General features: G+C 35.4%; 1 non-coding gene across 1 annotated transcript; it reads right to left on the bottom strand.

The window, feature by feature from the left end:
• Positions 1 to 4226: 4226 nt before the first annotated feature.
• LOC142449529 (U6 spliceosomal RNA) lies at positions 4227 to 4335 on the bottom strand. The gene has a single exon (XR_012784682.1). It is a non-coding gene; the product is annotated as a U6 spliceosomal RNA (small nuclear RNA).
• Between the last annotated feature and the right edge of the window lie 9647 nt (positions 4336 to 13982).

Here is a 13982-nt window from a genome sequence, read left to right as displayed (position 1 = left end):
ATTTTGTATCATATAATTTTGACACGTTGTCAGGGGGAATTAGTACCCGGAAAATAATTAGTTTTGTTATGTCTTCTAGTGGGTTTTGACTCATAGTGACCAACCATGTATCCATGTCATTGTTATCTTTGAGCTCATTGGTGCCACGGTGTGAATTCATCTCGTTGGAGGTCTTCTCTTTCAGCGCCCCTCTACTTTACCAGATATGATGTTCTTCTCCAGCGACTGGCCTCTCCTGATAACATGTCCAAAATAGGTGAGATAAAGTCTTACAATCTTTGCTTGTAAGGCACCTTGTGTCTCTACTTTTTCCAAAACAGATTTATTTGTTCTTTTGACAGCCTATGATACTTTCATTATTCTTTGCCTGCACCATAATTCAAGTTCGTGAGTCCTTCTTCAGTCTTCCTTAGTCAATGTCACACTTTCACATGCATATGAGATGATTGAAATACCATGAGGCAGGCGTGGGACAGGCATACTTCAGTCCTCAAAGAACATCCTTGATATTTTTGACATTTTATTTTATTTTTGTGAAATGCAATCCTAGAAGAAATACATTAAAAATCATATTATTGGGAGCCCTTATCAATAACATAATGTTCCATAGTTTAATCACATCAGGCAATATCGCACAATTATTACCACAATCTGTTTCAAAACTTTATCTTCTTGAACCCCTTGATATCTGCTCTCCTTTATCCCCTCTCTCTACCACCCTATCCATCAGGAACATTTATCTACTTATCTATAGGTATATCTATCTATCTATCTATCTATCTATCTATCTATCTATCTATCTATCTATCTACTCTATCTTTCTCTCTATCTCTCTATAATCTATCTACCTTATCTTACAACATCCAATATATTCATTCACATACAATTCTATTGTTTGCTTCCCTGTTGTGGGGATGCACAGTCATCAATAATATCAGCTCCTCCTTCCCCCCACTCTCCATACCCTCATGGAACCACTACTTCTGTTAGTTTTTGAAGTATTATCTATCTTTGCTTTCATCTATCCAGAAATATTAATTTTACAAATACACAAACACAAGTCTAGCATGATTAAGGAGGTAAAAGAAATAAAAAACCATAATAATAAGGGGAAGAAATATTGAAGAAGAACATGATAATTATGTGTATACTATGCCCTGGACCCTTCTGAGAGGCACTGTCCAATTATTTTACAGGTGGATTTTGGGTCCCCACTACATCCACAGTCCTTCACATCGATTTGCTTGCTTGTTTTTAAACTTCTGATACATATTCCCATTGACAACTCATGATCTTACTGGTTGGTGTAGTTCTTTGCTGAGGGCTTTCTGGCTTCCTTGCAAGATGGCTGCTTGTTTAACCTCAAGCCTTTAAGAACCCAAGATGCTATATTACTTAATGGCTGGGCACCATCAGCTTTCTTCACCACATTTGCTTATGTACCCATTTTTTCTTTGGTGATTGTGTGGTGAAGATGAGTATAATACAATGCCATGTTAGTAGAACAAACCATTATTGTACTGAGATAAGACTTAAGTAGGGGCCCAAAGTCCATCTGTTTTCTTGTTGGATTTACATAGCTATACATATATAAACAAAGACACCTATATTTATATGTTTACACATATACATATCTATATATACCTATATATTTTCCCTTTCTTCCTCTTTCCTCTTATTTTTCCTTTCCTTCTGCCCCACTATCATGTTTCTCATCATTCTCCTCTCAGTTATTCCTCTCAGATAAAATTCAATTGATCAACATGGGATCATCTATCCTGCCTATCTTGTAAAGATAGACACCATACAAAGAAAGACTGGCCATACAAACAGACCCAAGTCTAACAGGGATCCTGACACAGAGCAGATGAATATCTCTCTGTGAAATAGTGAGAACTGGACTAATCCATCAGTCCAGTGTCCTTTTCTTTCAGAGTTCCATATTCCAGGACCAGTTTACCCAAGAACACATACACCCTTTTTCGTCTTCAGAGTTTGGGTCCAAAAAGCGAACATCCTAAATGTCTCCATTGCTGTTCCTGCAGTCAGGGATGGAATAGTCTACCATCTCCCCACCCCCACCCCATTACACTTTTAGATTTTCAAGTCATCCTCTGTAGCTTTGTCATCTAGGGAGAGGATGTCATGTCTCCACCTGAGGCTGGCACTACAGTCATCTCTAGACATGAGCTGCTCTGAGCAGGAACATTGCCCTCAAGGTTTGGCACACCAGAAGAATGAGTCTACTCTCACCCTTTCCTGTGGAGATATAAACACTACCCTGTCATTGGGTGGGTTAGTGCCCTCTATATCTTCTCCCCCCACCCCTCTGTGGACCTTAAAGACATATGGGGTCGGGGGGGCAGATACCTTTAAGCAAAGAAGTCTTGTTCAGATGATTTTCCCAATGCATTCCATTGATTACTCTCTAGACTGCTGCCTCCAAGAGCATTGATTGTCGATCCAAGCAAGAGGAAATCCTTGACAACTTCATAGTAAAGTAGAGTCATCAAAGAAGAGTACGCTCAATGAGATGGACTAACAGATTGACTACTGAAATGGCCTTGCACATAGCAATAGTTGTTAAGATGGTACAGAACAGTCATGTATCTTTCAATACCCATCTTGTACACAGGGCCACTATGAATCAGAAAGAAAAACCCCAAATAACTTAGTGACACCTAACAAGAAAAAAGTAAACTATCTTTGATAGCTCCTTTATTTCATATTGTTTTTTCCCTCTCTCTCTCTCTGAACCACGAACTTTGTGATTAGCAGTCCAAACTGTAGCCAGCCGTGACAGCAGAGCTCCTTTTTTTAAGCCAGAGATACATGAAAGTTTATTCTTTTGCAGACTTTGAATCATTTATCTAAAAGCACTTTTTGCTGTTTAACCCGTAGACTTTAGGGGGAAAGGTTATGGTGTTTGGGTAGAAAAGGGGCAAATATGGTGCCTATTCTATTTTTGCTTGAGAAGATCACATATTGTAATATGCTCAGAGAAAGACTAAACATTTTCCAATTAGTATTCAATTATTGCTGTGTGCTGGCGAGTCAAATGGTGGTAATGTACAATGTAAAGACCTGTGAATGCAATGACTTTCATCATTGCCAATTCCTTAATTTCTCTTTGTTGTCATTAGTAAAGCAGCATATAATTGTGAAATCATGTCTAAGGTGGCATCTGTTTTCAAGCTAGTTCTACACTTTAGTTCCAAGTAGAAATGCCTTGGCAATCATGGAATAACCTAATGAAAAACTGTCTTCACAACCAACCTGCTTATTGCGATGCTCCTGGGAGCAGATGCAGCCTGGATAACAGTCAAGACCACTTTTGCTGGAAAATTGAAAAAGAGACTCTTTCCCCCCGCCCTCCTTCTTGAAACTCTTCAAACTTTCCAGACTCACAAAGGCTACACAGGGTCAGTTTGCTTTCGCTTTGTCATATTTCTGAGCAGAATATGCATGGCCATGCCTTTCCCTTACCTTATAGGTTTCATTTTATCTTCTTTTTCTTTGCTTATTTTGAATAACATATAATCATGACATTATACTGAAATAAAAAAATAAGAAGACCTATTTAAACACAAACTGAATTTATAGGGAATTCAATTTGAAAGGAAAAAAGAGAGTACCAAATTTTCACTAAATATCATTGATATCATGTATGACTTTTATTTTTCTCTAAGGATTATAACATGACATAACCTCCTTCTAGGTTTATACACTTTTGAAGACAGGATTTCCATTTCTATATTTCTAGGAGTTTAGGTTCACTCCATTTCAAAATGGCCCTTTCCGCATCCACCCAGAGCTCAAGTGATGTCCCTTTAACACGCATCTTAAACAGTCTGTGAGTCTTTGAGGCTACAGAGATCGGAAGGGGTGAGGTCCGGCTGTAGAGTGGAGGTGGCAAGCATTCTCATGGACATTCTTATAGAACAGGCTTGGAAACTCACAGGAACAGTTTTATCCACTACAAGGTCTGTCTGACACACAATCAATTTGATGGCAGTGAGTTTGAATTGTTGTTACTTTAAAAAAAATCTTAGTGCGCTCTACTTAGCACATCACAAAATGTAATCATGCCATCTCATATGCAGGGCTGGACACATAATGTTGGAATTTTGTCTTCGTTCGTGTACCCGTTGATGCCGACTTCCCATTTCACCTACTCACCTCTTCTTTCCCCCAAGTAACATCAATCCAGCAACTGTCTTTATAACAACAATTTGAAATGTTTCCTGAATTTGTGTGTCATCCTTACACAGTGCCAAAATAATCTTTTCTGAATCCTTCCAATTTCAGTATAAATAATCACTGCTAAGAGAATATCTCAGGCCTACATTAACCTTTGCTGTTTATTAGCTTTTTCTATTAACTATAACTACTCTAAATCTTTATTAGTTATAAACAAGAAGACATTTACCAACATGAGAGCAAGCATAGAAAATAGTTCCCCATGTCATAGTGCATAATAAAATAACTGTTTAGTAGCAGTGGAAAGGAGTTATGAAAATAGAAGCAACAAGAATAACACCAAGAGAAGCAGAGTTGCTGTAGCATTCTTTGTATTTAGTGTGTGTGTGGTTTTGGATAATCAATAAAAGTCTATTTTACTTGTTTTCTCAATTTGAAAATAAGCATTAAATTGCACATATACCTGTGAATTCACAGGTATAAAAAACACTGATACATGTGAAAATAGATATTATTTAAATATATAAGCATATAGATATAACTTAAAAATATAAACATACTGATACAAATATGTGAATACATTCATATCAAAGCTATTCCTAACCAACAGAATGAAGTGTACCCTATAAAGCCCACAGAATAGTTACTCATGTCAATATTTAAAATAAGTATTAGATTTTGTGCATATTATTAATGTATATTTTCACAGTATATATTCAAAATAACTAAGGCAGTTCATATACATTGTAACTCCTAAGTAAACTATGCTGATAATTTGAAATGGCACTATATTTTATATTTGAACCAACCATATATATATATTTTTACTAAAAATATTATCAGTCAAATACAAAGGAACTTTCAAGAAGTTCTGGGTACACTGAAGCTAAGGTCCTTAATGTATCTGATTCCATCTGTTGTAAGAAATGTCCCCAAGTCCATGTCAAAACCTGTCACAGGATTATTAGCATGAGACATATACGGAGGAAAGATTTAAAGCACCCATTTGAAGGCCTCAGGAATCAGTCCCTAAAATTTGATCATTTCAATCCTTTTTAATAATGGATATAACACTGATTATTGATGGTTAGGGGTAAAATAATTATCTGTGCATACTTAACATCACTCTGTTGTGAGATTCCAGTTGCATATTTTAACATATTGTCAATTAACTGAAGATAGCAAAAAGCATTGCCTTAATTATTACTTTGATCAATTATTTTTATATGAGAAATTTAATGATTGTGATTTTTTTAACACATAGTTAATTTAATGCCGGTTTCCTTTAACACTTCTCTTATTTTTTTTTGTGATTCTGACAGAAACGAGATTAATATTTCAAAATTCTACAAGCTTACATCTATTGTTTTCTTCTGCTTTTTTGGTATTTTATAATAAATTCTTTAAAAGCAAAATCACAAATAAGAATATGTTTAATGTAGGTGTTCAAAAATTTTAAAAACTTAAGATAACTAAAATGATATAATAATAATTCAATTATTTAGAAAACAATATGATAATCAATAGTTTTTTGTATCACCACATAATGGATTTAAAAACAAATTTCACACTAGCGTTGTGTAGGCTTTGGGAAAGAGAGTCCATTCAAGTTAAACCACATATAAAACATGTTTCTAAACACAGCCCAGGACAGTAATGGCATTAACTAGCTCCTTGTCTAAGATTTAAAGACTGTTGCCTGAAATTGATTTTACATTAGAAAGAACTTGAATCACTTTTTAAGTCAAAGTTATTCCTAATTATTATGGCTGTGGCTTTAGGTTGAATTAAAATTTAAAGACTAGACCAAATTACATTAAAATCAACATACATTATCTCAAAATCCAAAGGAGAAGCTGCAATAATGTTTGTAAATCTGTTTAGCAGAACATCACTCTCTAGCATGAGGTCAATACCACTGCTGAAGGAAAAGGAATTTATAACCAAACAGTTCAAGAATTTTAGCGCCTAGACAGTGAGCTGAGCCGGCAGAGTGGTGAGATTTATCAGGCATCCTCTTGCACTTCTAAGTGACTTATTCCTTCATCTGCAGTGTGAACTTGTAGTCATGCTGGTGCCTGGCTTCTTCAACAATTGTCCTGTAATGGAAAAAGTTTAAATATCCATTGAATGGCCACTGTAGGAAGAGGAGGGCTCAAACAGTGCAACTATGAAAATCTAGAGTAGCTCCTTAGCTCCCTCTCCATGGGTAGATAGGCGAAGACTTTTGTTAAAAATGACTCTCCTTTGAACTTCTCTGTCCAGTGTGACTTCCTTTGTTTTCTATCTCTAGTTGCTGAAAATAAACACTAAACATCCCACGTAGCACATTCCATGTCAGAGAGGACAGTCTTGGGAGAAAGACACCATACTTGGTAGAAAAGGAAAAGGAGTAAAAAGAGGAAGACCCTTGACACGACAGATGGACACAGTGGGGGCACAATGGGCTCAAACACAAGAACAATTGTGAGCATGGTCCAGGAGCAGGTGACATTTTGTTCTTTTGTACTTGGGGCTGCTATGGTGCGAACCAATGCAATGGCACTTCACCACAACACCCTTGCAAAGTAAATCAGCTTTACATTCAACAATTCCTGTGCATTTTGTTTCTTGTCATTGATTGTAATCCCACTAGGTAGCACCTTTCATTCCCACTTTCCGTTTCCCTTCACGCTTCTTTTTTATCCAGTCTTGCTTTCTGAACATTGTCTTTGAATCATTTCCTTTTAATCAATGATTAGGTTGGATAATGATTGGAATCCACCTAGGAAGGTCATGGAAGAAAGGTCTAGCCAATTACTTCCTTACGTAGAGTCTTCATGGGTTGATACCCCGCTCAAAACTGAGCTAAAGCAAATCATCTTGGAGAAGGTTCACTGCAATTGCTAGTTGGACCTAAGAGTAGGGCAGCTAAGCTAGGAGAGCCAGATGTGGTTCTGTATTTGGAAACACAAAAAAATGCAACCTTTCTGGATGAAATAGCAGAATCCAGGGTAATGCTACATGAGAACTTTCCAATGTAAATTTAAGAGTTTCCGTTGTACAACCTGTATAATTCCCAGAGAGGTGCCATACTGTGATAGTTTAACATGTGCGCTCTTGAGTTAAATTGCTTGATGTGACTTTTTTCTCTGATACACAAAACCTGTGCAACCCTATAAGGACTTCATTGCCTTGAATTTTTTGTTCTCTCCCTGAAAAAAAAAATGTATATAATAATTCTTGGATCACATAATGTTTACCAACTCCTTTCTCATTTCCAGTTGCCAGGAATTAGGTTATAGGTATAAATCTTTGTTGTAATAAATAAGAACATCAGTGGAAGTGATGTATTAGTTTTATTATTTTATTAAAACAGTGGAACTCCTATATGCCTCTCTTTTTAATTTGAGAACAACAAGGAAAGGTAATCAGAAAACTTCATGACTCCCCAGGTTTCCGCTCTTGGCCCAAACACGATTACAAAAATCAGGCATTTTCCCCCAAATGATGTTGACTCTGAATGTTTAACAAACGAAAGAGGTAATCTGCAATTCAGTCTTATAATTCAACAGTTTAAACGTTGATAAGGAACTCAAAGGTCTTTTCAGTAATCAAATTACTGGTTACAGATTAAGCTGAAATATTTCAGCTATCTTATTTTGTTGTTGTTACAAGAGATCTCTAAAACTAAACTCACTGCCAGTGAGCTGACGCTGACTCAGGGACTGTAACTGTTTACAGGAGTAGAACAGCCAGTCTTTCTCCCAAAAATCTGCTGGTGGTTTTGAACCGATTGTAGCCCAATTTATAAACACCCCAGTAGCTATCTAATGATAAGCCTTTGAATAAGATGAAACGCTACTTGTCCTAGGGTTGCTTCCTGTCTTCAGGATTGTTTGCAGGTGAGATCATTGTAGTAGAATTCTTCAGTAGCTGATTTTTTTTTAAAATCATGTCTTTAATCATGAACAAACAGGTCAATTGCCCCTTTCTTCAAAAATAAAGAAATATATTCCCCACATTATTATTTACCTCTAATAAAAAGATTATGCCAAGGGAAAATCAAATTTAACTTATCTTTTCTCTTAGTAAAAAAGCAATTCTGAATCTAGGAACTTATATAGTCTTCTGGTCAGTAATGTTTGAAGTGCTTTGTTACATTTTCTTTTGCTAAGAATTGTGTCATACATTAATATCATCCAAGATATTACAGTTTTTCCTTGCATAGCATTTGTATGTTTGCTTCTTTTTTCCCACTTTTTAAAAATCTAGATACTCAACAAACTCTGTCTTTTCTCCTCCTATCCAGTAGTTTGTTAGAATATGTATTTATCATAAAGGTCATTCTTTCCCAAATTATATTCAGTTAATTTAGGAGATGTAGTTTTATTACACCTTTTAATTTCATCATAGTTTTCATGAAGAGTAAATGTCATTACATGTTTTGCTCCTTGCTTGATTTACTCTTGCATAAGTTACTGTCACTTTGAATTTTCATTCCTTAATTAGTATTTAATACTTCTTGAATCATTTATATTACTTTACTCTTGTTTATCATTTCATAACTTCCTCTTGCTTAACGTAGGGATCTCTTCAATGGAGTGACTTTCTCACTGGGCTGCTGACAGTGAGGTCAGCAGGTCAAAGCCACCAGCAGGTAAAAGATGAGACTTTTTATTCTGTAAACATTTCCACTCTCCAAAACCCAAGTTGCTTTGCTAGTGGCTTATTAAGTCTTATGTGTTAGAATTGACTAAATGGCAGTGGTTTTTGGTTTTGTCTCTTCAAAATTCACCCATATTATAATTCATTCGGGGATCCTTATTTCTTAAATCATATACTTTTATTAATTGCATATATAATAAAATGGCTGCTTAAGGGGTCAGTTTTGAGCATTGACATCATGTGGACATGAAGCCAGAATCAACAAATAAGCAAGCAAAATACTTAGATAGTTACGTACTTGTTTTTCCTTACATTTAAAACTAAATACTAAGAAATATTATTATATAGTTTTCTATCGAAAGATCAACTCTCCCTTACTTGGGTATATGTCTTGGATCAAAAAAGTTCTCCTTTCCCTCAACTTGAAATAATATTAAGCTTGCTATTTAAAGAGTTGTTCTGGTCAAGCTTTTACATAATATAATTCTTAAATTATATCCTTATTTTTAAAACTAAAATAATACTCCTTTTAAGAGGATATGTTTTAATTTTTACTGAATAGGTAATAACAGTACAATTATTTCCACATATAAATAATACACGTTTGACTTTAAAGATTACCTAATCCCCAGTGTCCTTGGAATGACTTGAGATTGACATTCTTGGAGGCTGCCATCTGTCTATTTTTACCAAAAATAAAGCAAACAAAAGCACTAGAGGGAATAAAGAGAGGAGATTCTTCACTATAGTAACATTACAATTTGTTTCAAGTTATCCTGAATGTTTTCTCTCAATGTCCATCATTGCAATGAGATGCTTCACGGCAACATTCAGCTTTTATTCTTCAGTCATTATTTATTCTCTAATCACAGAACACTGAAAAACAAATGGCATTTTACATATTCATAAAAGTGCTTCAGGTTATAATAAAAGATTTAGATGTCTTTCATCATTTCCCATTTTTTCCCTAAAGTATTTCTGAGTGACAGCCCTTAATAATCTCTAAAATAAAGGAAACAAAGTCCCATCTCTCCAAAATCACTTGTTATCACAGGCTTCTAAGATCTCATGAAATCTTGTTTCCAAAGGTAATTTTTACTATTGCAACAAGTTTTAATTCATATAAAATTTGGTTTTAAAATTAGCTTATCTGTTAAATAGTACTGGGCTTAAATCACTGAAAAAATATATTTCTATAGATTAATGAAGAATAAAATGATTTAGTCATGGTATGCATTTGATATTTTTTGTAAGTCATTCAAGGACACTTAAAATATTCAGCTGAATCAACATTATAATTCCCTTAAATTATTTTTATACTTATTGTTTATATAGGTAAAAAATAAAAAGATGACAAAATTATCACTATTAAGTTTTAAAAGCAGAGTTTACTTCTAAATCACTGAACTTGTTTCTCTAACATCCCATGCACATAAGAAAATTTTTCTAACATATTAATATGTACATATATAATAAATATGACTTTATATTATTCAAAATATTACTGTTAATACTTCAATCTACTAGGTGACCCATCAGCTGGAAAATAAGGAGTTATATATTAGGCATCTTACATAATTTTGGAATTTTTCTTAAGCTTTGAAAATTTTAATAATTATTATTTTTACTTTCTTCACCCTTTTAAATTCTGTGCTTGTGTTTCAGAAGAAAGGCTGACAGTAAGTGGGAAGAAAAAGACATTATTAAATAACTGGGGGTGTGTATGAACTTTTGACTAATAAAGTGGTGAAATAAACTAAATCTTAACTAATTGGTGTGTCAAACTAGAGATCAGAGATAAATTAGAGAATATATTTATGAAGGACACATAAGATGCATCAGATGTATTGGAATTATGGATCTGGTGAATAATACTCAACATCTGACAGAAAAACCAATGAAGTTCAGCCTTAATGTTCTATAGAAAGGAGGGTGACAAGCCTTTTGTCCCAGGTAACCTGCACATATTTTCAGAAGAGAGGAGTCACTGGAAATGACTTAGCTTGCTTTGTAAAGCAGTGGGACTCTCCTTGATGAGACAGGCTGACACAATGAAAACAAAAAATGGTTTCAAATGGAACAATCATGAGGACGGAGCAGAACTGGGCAGTGTTTATTTCTGTTATAACTGAAGGTGCGATCAGTCGGAACTGACTTACCTGCAACCAAGAACAAGAAAAGCATTCAATTTTTAGTAATATAGTATAACATAGAAGAAGGATGTGTTTGATACAACTCAATAAGATGTTTACATAATCAGCATTTTAAGACAATAACTTCTTGAAGTTTGTTATCTTTTCATCATTGCCACTGATGGAAGGAAGTATGTTTGTGTCTCAGATAAATTCGTTCCACCTGTGTGCCTAGTTTCTTTTCTTTTCAGCATATTGGAGGCATCTGAAATGGCTGTACATTTGTTTTAAGGTTTCATGCTCTAAGTAAAGAAATAATTGTTTCAAGAAAGCATGAGGTGAAGACCTAGCAATCTATCAACCGTTTACTTCTTCCCAGTCACCTTTTCAAATGATCACATATTTTCAAAAAAAGCATTCAAATATATATTTAAATTGTTTTAGTACAAAATGAATCAGATATAGGAATAAGACCCTCAAAAAGTTGATATTCAAATTGGAATTAGGTAGATAATAATGTGATAATAATTAAGAACATTACATTTAGTCCACAAATTACACAAGTCCACTACTACACAACTTGGGCTATTGAAGGGAAAGCAGAAAAGAATGTTGGTAGCAGGTGTTTGTGGTATTGTGTTTGCAGCAATGGAAATCCTCATACTGTGCTGGTAGGAAGGTTAATTAGCAAATTCACTGTTGGAAATATGTAAGCAGTTTTTAACAAATGTGACTCTCCATGGTGGAGTGCGCCTTCTTCCGTAGAGGAACCTGATCATAGTGCTTCCATTCCTCAACTAAGATTTCCTAATAACTTGTGCCATCCCCAGAGCTGGCATTCCTGCATCATTCCGATGCCTGGTTCTGGGGTCACATCCCTCTTTACTCTTTAGTCTACATCAATCCCTCTGCCTAGCTCTCACACAATCTTATACATGTGCTAGTGTTTAGGGTTTATATCAATGAGCTCTCAAATCAATTAAGAATAAGAATGTGTCTCACATTACCATACAGACTATCAAACCTGAAAAATTGGTGAGGCTGTGAATTTGTAATAAAAAATGCAAGAGGAAGAGGATAGATACAATATGCAGCCCTAAAACTCACTGCAGGGATGGGACCGTCTATCACTAACCTCCTCTTGGAAATTTCCAGTGAGGAAGGGAGGTTGATAGAGAGCCATAGAGCTTCACCCCAAGTATGTGTGTATAACTGTGTCATGCGAAGAGTTGTAAAATTGTGGAGAGGATACATTCATATTTGTTTATGGTTAGGGCTTTATGAGCCAAAATCACTAGCCATCTAGTGTATGGATGAATTGTAAAATACCTCTGAGACATTTTATTTTATCCATAGTTTACCTTTCCTGAGCTAATCAACATAGTGATTAGTTTACATTCCAAAGAACCGTGCAAACCTATTATTGGCTACTTCCAGATTTGTTTACAGTTAGGGAAATATGGTTTCTACCCTACCCATCTGTCATGAATGAGGAGTGAGAGATGGCAGCCCTGGAGCTAACTAACTACAAACTCCTAAAAAATTAAAAAAACGCTGCACTGCCACTGAGTCAATTTTGACATGTAGAGACCCCCTCGGAAAGGGCAGAACCACTCTTGTGGTTTTCTGTGACTATGAGCGCTGGCCATGTAGGCTTCACATGTTGGCTCCTGATGCCTGGTGGTTGGCTTTTCGAAACCCACACCAGAACTATGGCAGAAAGACTGGATCTTTCACTCCAGCACACAGTTACAGCGTTGTAACCCCATGGGGGTGTTGCTGTGAGTCAGCACTGACTCAATTGCAGTGAGTTTGATTTTTTTTAATCCTTTTATTGGGGGCGCTTACAGCTCTCTATGTTTTGTTTTGTTTTTTTCCCTTAGAGAATTAAGCCTTTTTATTTCCTCGTTGCACAAACAAAGCTGGCTGCTTTGGTTGCTTTTTGGTGACTAGTCAGAGACCAAATCCCATGTCCTGGTCCTACTCTTCGGCTTCCTCCTTTGCTTACTGCTGAAGGAGCAGGAGCAGCGGCAGTTGTGGTGACAGCTAGAGATACCCTCATTTTGAATTTATTACCGACTTCCTCTAGACAAACTTTGAGAAGTAGGTTACATTTATTTTCCATATAAAGATTATATCATGTATCCTGATGTCCGTAGATGACATAGCCTCAATTAAAAATTTAAAACCCAGATTTAATTTTCATATATCATGTAAATCATTAAATGACAAATAGTGGATTAAATAACTTTCAAGTATCTCTGAATTCTCTTCCATGATTGTGCTTTAACTCACTGGCCCTATTACTTAATATTATTTTTGTTTTAAAGTCTCCAACATATATGACTTATAATGTAATTCTCTATTTAGTCATCAATGGTCATTTTGTAACCTCTGAGCAAATTAATTCCAAAAGTGCACATGGGAATTATGAAAGCATTCTAAGGTATTTCAAACAAACCACTTCTGTTTCAACTTTCTCAACTTCCTCTAATACTTAGAATTTCTCTTTTATCAGAGTCTCACCTATAAAGAAAATAAACCAACAATCTCTATCGTATCCTAAATACATGAACTCTGGTACATGGTTTAGGATCCTTCTAAAGAGTTCCATTGTAATCATTGTGTGAAGGAAGAAGATTAAGGTATGATATACTTTCTCTTGATAGCTAGCCATCCAATGCTTCAAGTTTATAAGGAGGATATTCTTAAATTTAAAACAAGTAGATCCGTAAGATGGTCTCTAAGATGAGAAAGAACATTATTCTAAAGATTTACAACTCTTTATCTTGATGCTCACTCCTTCTCTCTCTCTCTTGCCTCTTTTCCCAGAACTTTCACTGTTCACGTGGCCAGCTTTTTGACATGAATGCAGCAGAGTCTGAGATATTTTCCTTTCATTTTTTAACACTTCCTTGGATCGAATCAGAAGAGTGCTGGTGGCATAGTGGGGTTACATGCTGGCTTCTAACCACTTAGTCAGCAATTTGAGGTGAAAGAAGA

This window comes from Tenrec ecaudatus, chromosome 5 (assembly GCF_050624435.1).
Source record: "Tenrec ecaudatus isolate mTenEca1 chromosome 5, mTenEca1.hap1, whole genome shotgun sequence".
Classification (NCBI taxonomy): Eukaryota; Metazoa; Chordata; class Mammalia; order Afrosoricida; family Tenrecidae; genus Tenrec; species Tenrec ecaudatus.
The sequence above is the reverse complement of the archived record's forward strand: the minus strand, read 5'-3'. Positions and strand labels throughout refer to the sequence as shown.